Here is a 12,535-nt window from a genome sequence, read left to right on the forward strand (position 1 = left end):
GTAGCGTGAAGTTACCGAATTCTGCCAGCTCCACAAGTGGAATTATAATTTCGCCTGGTCTAGGCCTAGGCAAAATCTATTCTCTTACAGTTGTAAAACAGTTATTTTGCTAAAACTCTAAACCCTAGCTCCAAATGTTGCAATAGGTATGCACTGATTCATATACATTTGCACAAGTGGTACAATTAGCTAGCTCTCTATGTTAGAAGCGTTGTTAAATAAGGCCCCTATAGAGTGACACAGCTTAGTGGGTCTAGCGGTGACACAAGGTGACCATGCTGAACGGCTGGCCAAAAATGTCCCCCAGGTAGATCAATTGTAGCATACTTCCAAGAGCTATATTATTGATGGATATAGAGCACAACCTAGATGTTTTCAAGCCACGAGACATGACATTGGATTTACACAGATTTGTATTAAGGCTAAGATTGTTAATCACATTTTTAAAGACATTTGCCAAGTTTTTAAGGCTTTCCGGAGTTCACGCCAGAATAATGTCATTGTCTGCATATAAGAGTGCAGGCAGTACTCGGGAACTTATTTATAGATACTCTCTGTACACAGCCATCTAAAACAGAGCCATTGCTAACATCTTAAATATATAAGCTGGATAAATCCATACAAGCCAGCTACAGTGGTCAGTCTTTAGAGGCAGTGTACTTGCCAAAAACAAGTTCCAAATTAAGGCATGGCTCCACTGTACATAAAAATTCGCTGAAGTCGCATTGTGTTTCACACACGATTTCATTACTTTTAGGCCAATCCAGAATTCCAATGTGAAGCACTCTACCCAACACCTTCACCGTGGAGTCTATTCAAGAAATATACCTATAGCATCGGTGATCAGATCTGTTGCCTTTCTTGAAAATGGGGAAAATGTTGGAAGAGTCCATGAGTTTTATAGGCCACATTTGCAGACACAGTATAAAACATGTGTGAGTAAAGGGGCTCAGAGATCCTTATTGGCCTAACACAAGCCCATTGGGACTCTGTCTTCTCCAAGAGCATTCCCAGAGGGGATGAAAGAGATTGCGCAGATGACTTCCTGAAAATCAAATGTTAAATTAATGGTGTAGTTTGCAAAGATAAGACCACAATGAACCATAGGTATGCAGCCTTCTCATTTGTACAATAGATAACATGGATATGTGATGCCAATAATTTGCTGAAACATGTAAACCCAAATCAGATAAGGGGCAGTCACGATCCTTTAGCTGATTAATAGTTTGTCAAAACCAGCTTGAATTTTTCAGCTACAAGCTGTCATCCGGTCACCGCAATATGTTGTTTTGATTTCTGCTTTCCTATATTTGATTCAGGGTATGTATAGGGCTCTATAGAGAGCAACTTCTCCCTGTTGCGGGCTTTTTAGTGAGGGCTACAAACAACTGCAGTTAGCATATGTGCAGGTAAAATTGTAACACCGCAGGGAGCTCATTACAAAGACAGGCCTGGATTACGTCAAAGGATTCTTAATTAAGCATTTCAGCATACAAAAGTGCTAAACAACCACCTGCTTTCTTCAATTGAAAGGCAAGTATAGAAACAATCCAAATTGTGACTCAGAATATAGGGGTATACCGTGGGCTATACCGGGTGTTAGAGGCTGTGCACCTGAGCTATAGGCCCGAGCCGCAGGCAAGGGCCTATAATGAGGGAAAGGGCCTTTACCAACTGGTATAGCCGCCTGAGGCAGAAGGGTTATAAGGCTATTAAAACATTTCACCCAGTAAGGATAGAATGTTCTTAATTACAATTGGAGAAACACGAAGACAAACATTAAAATGCTCAAAGTCTGGGATTATACATCCCATTAAACGCCCTGAACTTCCCGATTGTCTTCAATGGAGTTCTCAACATTCCAATGTTCTAATACTTCCAAATAGAGACCATAATTTTGGTAGTATGCATAAGTTAACCTTCGGAATGCGAAGACCAGTGGCAACTTGTACCATGAGGGTTAAGCTTAGAGAACTTTGGTCACCATTGTTTCTATCAATAACTTCCCCTCAATGAAGTGGCAACACAGACTCCTGGAATAGAACATATAATCAGTTGTAGAGCAACACCATGGCCCCAAAACATTGGCCTGTGGTTGGGCTCAGGCATATCAGTTTGTTAGGTGTTTATAAGGTGATATACTTATGAAATTTGGACACCATTAGGATCTATGTGGAGATACACCTCTATGTCAGTCCACCTTTTGAAGGTGCTAAATAAAGTTGTGTTCCCCAAAAACCTTATGTTGAAATTGACACAGAGAACCAAGTTGGACATGCACAGTGAAGCTTTCGGCTTAGTACTAATGCTGGCCACCATATTAAATAAGAACATAAGATTGCGATTCCCATGGCTAGAAAAATCATTGTTATAAAAATTGACGAATGAGAATCAAAAGCTGTTTAAGGTGAAAAAACTGTGAAATTCCCCTGTGATTTACAGACAATTCAGTGATATGAGCCCAGACAGTAGCTTGCACCCTGAAGAACCCTCCTCCTTCGCCCTGCCAGATCCTGAGGGGACAGTGAATTTGGATAGCAAGTAAAACCATTAAAGTGCAAATTAGAAATAGCCTATGTCTCTTGGAACAAGATAATATCAAAACATTGGTAAAAGAGGGCCATTCAGCTAAGCTGATCTTTGAATTAATTCTAGCTATGTTTCATACACCTAGTTTCAGAGTACCCTTTGGTGGTGTAGGAGCTGGGCCAGTGGAAATTGCCCGCTATTAGCAGGTTGATGACCCATAGGTAAGCAGTGTGGAGAGGTGGAAAGCCAATCTTGTTTCTCTAGGCACTGCACGGTACGAAATTGATTCTGTAATAGAATCCAGGACAGCACTGTCAGGGTTGGCAGGGGAATGGCTGAATGTATGGTGATCATATCCCAGGGGCAGATGTTCAGTTTAAAACCCCAAGTGGTAAGACTGTGAGCTGCTTAAATGCTGCAGAATATGGGACCTTCAATGGTAGATTCCTAACAAGCAATGGGGTCTTAAAGCTCACAATAACACAGTCACCATCAAAGTATTTTTAAGAAAGTTCAATCAATGTCATCTTTCTTCCCATGAGTATATGTTTAAAGTTGCTAATGCTAAAATGCTGTTTTTTACACAGCAGGTCGGTCACCCTATGTTTGCGCTGGAAAGTTGCCTCACTTGCAGTTATGTCTTGGACGCTAGCTGGTATAAGTATCTATGGGGAAAAGTCATGGGGTAAACTTATATTTGGCAATTCATGGTTATGCCAAGTGGCGGTTTCCCTGATCGAGGAAATGATGTGGGGTGAGGTTAGTGCCCCATTCACAGCTATTATGAGATGGCGCATGGTGCTACTGATACAGGAGTTGGTCACCAATGCAGTGAGCCTGGGAAGTTCAGAAGATGAGACTAAAGAAGCAATGACATTATCCTGGATGGTTAGAGCTCAGGTGGAAAGGAAAGAAGATGAAATTAATGTTGGAGCTCTGGGAGCAGATAAAATATTTCTGTTACTCAGGGCCACATCAATCTTTGACTCCACAGAATTGGTGAAGTCCAGTAGAGGTTTAAGCAAATCCCTAGGGATGAGGCCAGGTTTGGCACGCAAAATCTCAGTGGTTTTTGGAGAAGAAGAAATAGTGTAGTTCGGTAGAGCAACAGTAGATAAGGTAGAATACATATTACCCTGTTTAACTACGGAAATGGGCCACGACATACCGTTTTTTTGTTGTTGTTTTTTCAGTTTTATATAGCGCGAACTCGACCCGAAGATATCAGGTATCAGAGCGCTTTACATGAGCACCAGTTTAGTTATAAATGGACACATTCATTTTTGTTAGGCACGCGGAGAATACGTGATTTGCCCAGAATCATAGGATGTTGAGCATCCCTGCCGAGACTCGAACCTGGTTCACCAGCTTTGAGATCGATCGCTCTAGCCGTAAGGCTACATCTTCTCTCCGTACCCTTATAAAGCATTTTGCTGCTAGTTGAGCAAACACAGGTTGACTGCACTATGGGGCAAACAACCACGCTCTGTAGCACTTGTTCCCTCCTGCGGGGTCAATGGGACTCTTGAAATTGGGGTGAACTGCCCCCGGCAGCTACCATAATGGAAGGGCAAACAAAGTCCTTGTAGGCCGTCCCTTTTGATATATGTTTAGGCGGTGCAGATTCTTCCTGACAATGAGGGCGCAGTCACATATGTGAAATCCCATCACTGTTCTGGAATTGCTGAAGAGGATTTAAGAAGTACATACATTGTCGCATTAAGAAAATATGACAGACGTCCTCTTTGAAAAAAAAGGGAAATAATTTCTTGAGCATGTACATAAGATAGCGGCAAGAGCTTACTACCACATTCACTTGCTTTCTGAGGGTTATCTCCTGGTCAAGAATAACTCCAAGGATTTCACTAGTCGGGTTTGGGAATTGAGTCCAACACTTAGGGGTCCATTACGATGGCGGGCGGACTTTGTCTGCCCACCACCGTAACGCTACACAGGACCTACCGCCAGAGGTGCGGTAGTCCCACCATGGCAATCAGGATGCCACCGCTACGGTGGTGGTGGCATCCCACATATATTGCATTGTGGTGGGTGGTGCTGTAAGCAGCACCCGCCACAATGCTATACATGCATGTTGGCATGCACAACGTGATAGGCACTGCACGGTGCCTGCCACCTTGTGTATGCCAATGGGACCCCCAAGTGCAGCACCCCACCCCGAGTGGCCCGCAACGGGCCCTCGAATTGAACTCTTCATGCCTTTCCATGGTGCAGTCTCCGCCATGGAAAAGCCCTGAAAATGCACATCCTAATATGGATGGCCACCATATTGAAGGCCTTTTCCACCCGATCGGTAATCTGACCGGCGGAAAAGCGGCGGACGGTCTTTCGGTCCGCCGCGGTGCCCCTCACCATGCTAATATGGCGGGGGTGATGATGGGTCTTTCGGCGGGCGGAACACCACCGCTGACACGGAAGTGGCGATCCGCCCGCTATGATAATGGGCCCCTAACTGTCCAAAGGGCAGAATCCTTCTAGGTGATATTACTGCTAATCAACAGCAGCTCTATCTTGCTCACAGTAAGCAATGGGATTTTGTTTCCATTCATAACTGTCAGAGTTCCCCATCTTTACTGCTTAAGATGAGGCTTGCCTGTCTAGCCTGTTGACATCAACACAGGAGAGAGCCCAGCTACCAAATTCTCAGATCAAATGTAATAGTGGAATAACTCAGACACTGAAAAACATGGTTGAAATGGGACACTCACCTAGTATAAAATTGTTCTGATTTTGAAAGTGGTAGTGTGATGCTTTTGTGTACACCCGTTCTAGAAAGGATTGGAACCATTTGAGAACCACTCTACTAATGACTAATTAATATTGTCCACTCTATCAGAGGTGACTTTAAGATTGAGATGGATTAATCCTGCTCTGTCAAGGTCATCCATCACGGGCCCGATTTCATCCAGGGATTTGGGCATTGCTAACCCCCATCCAGGTCAAAAGCCTAGTTCAGAGGGATCTGGTGCATATGGCATTTTGAAGAAAGTCACTAATTTAAAACAATTAAGGAGGGTGTTTATGTAGAGAATGAACAGGGCATACATATATTGGAAAGTTTGATTTGGTGCCAAAGGTGCCAGATAGGGTCTTCTCTAGTGAAGTGATAGAATAGGAGTCCAGATTCCCAACATGTGAGCTTTCTGACAGGGCAACATGTGATTATATTCTTTTAAATGGTTCTCTCTTTAAAACATAAATTGCCAAAAGTAAAGAATATGTTTTAAGGATTCAACTGAATTAAAAGACAAAATTGCAGAACCTGTCCCCTCTTCCCCTACTGGACCATGAACCAGTATTATCTAGGATTGAAGATATGTTGGCATAATCCTGGGTAATTTTCAGCATTTGATGTTATCCTTGATATGCAAAATTACAACATTACGTCATGCCATGTAATTTCAAGTCTATTGTAATAAAAATCTATTCCAGGAGCACAAAACGAGCATGAGGGGCTGTTGTTCATGGTGCTTGTGTAATGATTTTTAGAACAAAATGCTATCTTGTGTCTAAAATAGACCAATGGACACATTTTACACTGAAATAGTGCTAAGCGGCACATTTGTAGTTTTGCTCAATTTCACATCGTTTTTTAATTTAACATAATCGTGTAAAATGAAATTAGGCACATATGGCACACCCCTAAATGTAAAAGAGTCTTAATCAGAAGAATTCCTTGGTTACACATGAATATAGATTCCCTCCCAGGTAGAAGGCCTGTCTCCCAACCGTTTTCTGAATATAACAATTTTTATAAAATAAAAAGAAAGAGTAAAGTCATTTTGGTGGAAAAATCTTTTTATAGTGACTTTCACTAGATTACAATGAGCTAGGGCTATTTTAGAAAGATTAATCAGGGTTGGTGGCAATTTGTGCACTTTAAGGGGCATATTCTCAAGGATGTATTGCCGAGTTATCGGCACTTTATTGCAGCCAAATTGGCAATAAATGTATCACCCCATTCACAAGCTGGTGCTAACAGCCCATATCACCAGTTTACCTGCGATAGCTGGCGCCAAAAACATCGCCACAGATGACCACGGCAACTATTGATAATGAGATGCAGAGTAGGCGTTTCCGTGCAAAAAGCAGCAACAACACTACACCGCAACATTCTCAACAACCAACCAAATTGGTGATAAGAACGCAAAACAGCCGATAAGGCGCGTTAGCAGCAAGAAATTAACACCTGCTCCGACCTGGTGTAAAGTCAGACGCCAACCTGCACCAGAAAAGGGAGACAAGGCCAGAGCCACACCTGAAGATCAACAGATGCCATGGAGCTACTGATCATGCATCTCGGAGCCCCAACAGGGCCAAAACACCTACCACCCCCAGGCCTGCCCCACCCCGGCTCCCCGAACCCCCGTCCACCCCACCCAGACCATCACAGAGGCAGCGCAGACAAAGACAGCGGACCTTCAGTAAACACACCAGTCTCACAGACTTAACACCAGAGAACGACATTGCCCCTACAGGCTCAAAAGGACAACCATCCTCCGCATCCTGAACATCATTGCACACAGGCTGACAGTACCAACACTGAGGACAACCAACATCCCCCCACAGACAAAGCTGCTGGCTGTGCTGCAGCTGTTGGCCTTTGGTACCTTCCAACCAACAACCGCCAGAGTCAGAGGAGTCTCACAGCCAGCCCTATCCAAGTTCCTCACAACTGTCCTGGATGCCATCATCAGATTTGTACCCCAGTACCTATTCTTCCCCCACCCTAGGCAGGAACAGCTGGAGACCAAGCAAAGCTTCTATGCCATGGCTGGCTTCTCACATGTGTTGGGGGCAATTGACTGCACACATGTCCTACTTGTGCCCCCATGTCGACACTGCACACAATTACCGCAACAAAAAGCATATGCATTCCATCAATGTGCAGGCAATAGTGGACCACAGGGGACTCTTCACCAATGTTGTCGCCAACTACCCAGGCAGTGTGCATGATTCATACATCTTCCGACCGTCCATCATCAAGGAGCGCTTCCAGGATGGCACCTACGGATATGCACTGCTCCTTGGAAAGTACCAAATGAACACACCACACACCTCAACTCCACAATCATGCAAATCACAACTCTGGGAATGCACAAGTTACAAACTCACATACAACATGCCAAACAACATGCCCACACACCAGACACGACAGTACAACTTACTGTGGGAACCTGGGCCAGCCATGTACACAAGCCACAAATGGCATGACACCTCACCCACATTATAGCCGATTGTGGGATGAGGTGGGAACCAGGCATGTGCAAAAGGAGGCAAGTGACACATGAATGAGAATCTACACAATGCCAAGTGTGGCGTGGATGTGCTGGCCAGACTGCAGTATGCAGACTACACACATATTCATATCGACATACACCGCTGGTGTATGGAGTATAGTGGACAGGGGATGCAACCATGTCACCCCAGCCAGTGGGGAAGATCGTGGAAATGTAGCTTGTCATGTCCCCCCAGTAAGCGTGAGCCGAGTGGGCTGGCCCGGTGTACGCCAGGCCAGCATAAGGGTGTGAATAAAAAGCACGTAGCTGTGGGCGTGGTTCTCTTCTGGAATGCCCACAATGTCTGCCATGGTGGCGCCTCTTACCCCGCCACGAGGCCGACACCGTCGCTGTGAGCGGTGTTGCCTGTGATCCTGTGCGCCTGCTGCACCCTGGGACGCTGGTCCCTGAACCCGTCCTACCGGCCCCTGTGCACCCAGGCCTCACTACTCACCTGCCGACACCGCCGTGTGTCAAAGAGAGCCCACCATGTGCTGGTGCAATCTCCAAGCCCGAGGCCTGCGACCTTGGCAGCCTTCTCAGACCATCATGGCCTCCATGAGCAAGGCCCGTAGTACACCTTTCTCGTTGACGTATTCCACCGGCATACAAAGCGGACAAGTAGGTCACACATTTGGAACTGAGTCTTGATTACACTATGGCAGAGTACATATTTTATGGGTGAGTTTAATGTCACTATACTCCCTTCGATGTGGTGCCACCAACTCTGTGCCTAGCATTCCAACCACACGTATCTGTGGGGCCTTGCAGACTTCTGCCTTCGGCCTACACTGCGGTCAAGTAGGTCATACATTAGGAACTGAGTCTTGATTTTTCAATGGCAGAGTTCATATCACAGTACACAAGGAGAGGAGTAAGAGGAAGACGTGGTTCAGTTCGGAGCAGAAAAGGATCTCCGTTACGGAGGTGATCGAACACTACCAACAACTGCACTGGTGACACTAACCCTGTGCATCGCAAGCCAACGACATGTGGCTGTGAGCCACTGCTGACAGCTGCCTCTGGCACACACTGCAGTCGACTAGGTCACACAATTGGAACTGAGTCTTGATCTCTTCATGGAATAGTTCATATCATTGTACAGGCCTCATCACAGACTGCATCCCCTCCAGCCCTGGTGCCACTGATTCTGTGCCACGGAAGTCATGGACACTCTCTGGTTAAACTTTGGCAGTGTCTGAGTCCATGGCCTGGGCGTTGTTTTCATCATAATGTAGCTGATGCTGACATGGTGGTAAAAAGGAGTCTGTAGCATTCAACTCCTCCATATGCCTGTTTCTGCTTGCTTTTGCCCTCTGCATCATGCCCTGGAAGGACACCTTCCACTGTCCCCCGTAACACTCCGCGACATTCTCCTTGAACATCAACGAGGACCCGCTCAGGTCTTGTGGCCCTATCACAGTGCCTCGCAAGTCACCGTCTCATGGCGGTGTACCCATACCGACCGCAGTGCATCCAGGGCCACTTACTCTGTGCAGCTCAAGTCATGGACCCTTGCTGTTTGAACTTTGAACTTCTGATTGTTTGATCACTGTTTTATTTGTTGCCAGGACCAACCACTCCCTGAGGGCTGGCTTCCACTCACCCAACACCTATCCAGCACAGGCGTCACTGGACATGTGACCCTGGCAATAAAAGGGGCCGGGCACAAGTGCCCATAGCAAGTTTCACAAAATATCTAAATGTGTCCGTGTGGTCATTACGTATAAATGAGGGCCCCAGGCCAAACCACATTACATTGTGCTGTGTACAGCGGGCGCATCCTTGTCACTTCAGGCAGTGGGGTAGACCTGGGACATGTAGCTATGTCCTACCACCCAGTGAGTGTAAGCGGAGTGGACCAGCGTACGGCAGTACAGCGTAGGGGTGTGGTTCTTCAACACGTGGCTCTGGGCGTGGTTAAGTTTAGGCCTTGCCAAGGAAGTAACTAATGCTTGTGTCTCTTTTGTAGTGTCTGCACCACCCGTCCCACAATGTTGCTAAGTAGCATGCCCCTGGAGTGAGGGGTCGGCCGAGAGGTACATGAGGGAGCGCAAGCCCACTCGGGGTCAAGGATCATACATGCCAACTATTGTGTGGGGCGCTATTACCGCAGCATAAGCCAAAGGTCTACCCTCAACCGCATGGCGAGTTCAACCAGACATGAACTCTACATCTGTGTCTGCCCTGTCCTTGCCATAGGCCTACACACATGTGGCCAGCCACCTTCAGTGCACAACGTCACTGTGCTGTTGTCAGGCTTGTGGACATGCGCAGACATGCATGACAATGGTGTGCCGTAGGGCTGCAAGTGATGCAACCGTGCTGCACACACTAGTGAATAGGCTTGGGGGAGGGAGGAGCAGCAGTGAGGCTATGTAAGACACATTGATGCCGCTCATTTGCAACAAGCAGTACATGTCATACAGTATCACTCAGTCCAAACATATCACACACCAATGAACCAGTGACCCTTCCAACACATCATGCAGAACCTAATATTGACTCATGTCTCTCTGCACTGTCACAGGTGATCAAGGATATGCACTTTGCGCTTGGATGATGACACCCCTCCGAGCCCTGAACATACAGGCCCAGAGTCAGTACAATTTGGCCCACAAACACACCAGGGGCACCGTGGAACGCACACTTGGCGTGTTGACTCACGTTTCAGGTGCCTGAAGATCACAGGTGGAAGGCTCCTGTACAGCCCAGACATCGTGTGCAAGATGATTGTTGCATGTTTTGTGTTGCACAACATCTGTGAACACAGCAATGCCCCATGAATACAAGTGCCAGATGCACCAGACGATGATGAGGAAGATGAGGTAGGTGGACCACACTCCACTGCAGCCACAGCAGGAATAGCCCATAGGAACACTATCATTGACAATTTCTTCACATGAGCATGTCACATTGAGACAGTCCTAAGCAATCATGGGACACTACAAAATGACCACAGGCACAGCATGTGCAAATAAATGTATTGCAAGACACATTCCCTGAATGCATGTCACTTATCTGTACAAGCACATCACTCAAACAATTGTGAGTGCGACATGTAGTGCTGACAATTTTAGGATTTGTTAATGGATGGTGGATGTGTCACCTCTGTGCAGCGAGGCTTTTCTGGTTATCACGTATTCGACCTACCAGTTCTGTGTGCACAGTTAGTACGGAATCCCACTATTCAGCATTTCACATGTGTCCCAAGACATTCCATTTTTGCTGTCATTTGTGACCTACAAGTGACAACAGGGCTCTTTTTTTGGGTCAGATATGTTCCACCGTGATGCCGGGATGCACCCTGTGACTCAGGTCCCACAACATGGGCAACACGTACGTAAGTGGGATTCACTGCCCCTACATTCGTCCATGCTTTCATAATTGATTGATCATGGACATGACACATCTGCAGGAGGTATTGCTTGTCCCTCTGCTATGTGAAGGGGAGATGCTGTTTCACAGTGTGTTCCATGTATGTTTCGCATTGGCGCAGTTCACATGCAGACTGTATGTCAATGTACATTGTGACTGTTTGTGATGAGATGCCTATTTGATGAGGGGCAATGGTCATTTGTTCTACATCACGGATGTGGGGTTGAGCTCGTACATTGCCATCTCAACGCTTTTATAACTCTGCTTTTATGGTGCATTTTCTCGCATGATGCCTGGGTATTTCAGGCCTGTCGCTGGTTATCGCTGGTTTTGGACATCGCTACTATTTTCGCGTTCGTGTTTTTTGTTTTTGCCGCGTTCCGTTGATTTTACCGCGATCATTTACGCGTTATCGTGAGACTATTGCATGATACACCCGTGTTGAGAATACCACGTGAAAACGCCGTTATTTTCCCGTGATAGTCCGCGATGTGAAGAGTTGAGTTAAGCTAATTTTGCGGTAATTATCACACGTTCTTGACAATATCCCCCTAAGAGTTTTACTAATGCAATCGATCAAAGAAGTATAAAAGCTAGAGAGACTAATTCTTTGCAAATCTGGCCTTTCAAAAAATAAATACAGAGAAAGTGATAAATTGAATAGCTTTCAATGTTGCGAACTAAAAGAGGTCCAATATAAGACGTATGCAACCATGATCTAAAAGTAAATATTTATAAATATATTCATTTGTTGAACTCAGTAACATGCTCTAATGAGCCCAAGTGAAAAATGTGTGTTTTGAGAATGGTTATGTTTCTATAGTCAACCTAAAAAAGAACGCAGACCTATGCTGTATACAAATAAAAACACAGCTTTAGTTACTGTGTCTTGATGTTGGCAGTGATGCGCTGCCTGCCGGATATTATAATGGTAGTCTGGTGAGTCATCAACTGATGAAACTATATTGCGCACAAAAGTTAATATGTGGAATTTGGATTTCGGGGAATATTTATCATTTATGCATTCCCAAGTAAAGTGTCTTGATTTATTTTGATCTTATTACAATTTTTTTTTTAGCACACTTCAGAATTACACAAACGTGCTTGATTTGCATTTTCCTAATTACTGACCTATTTTGAAATATTTGTTCAGTGATATGACAGAATACATAGCCTGGCACATGATCTTAATTTTCAATGCACCGGAAATGAGTCAAGATAAAGACACATCTTTATTGCTCATTTGCCTATTGAACCTGAGGCTGAATATTTTGGAGGTGCTGCAACGTCCCAGCACCCCTACTTCCAGCACATATGAAGTTGCGTGTGTA

The sequence above is a fragment of the Lissotriton helveticus genome, chromosome 9 (genome assembly GCF_964261635.1).
Source record: "Lissotriton helveticus chromosome 9, aLisHel1.1, whole genome shotgun sequence".
NCBI classification, from domain to species: Eukaryota; Metazoa; Chordata; class Amphibia; order Caudata; family Salamandridae; genus Lissotriton; species Lissotriton helveticus.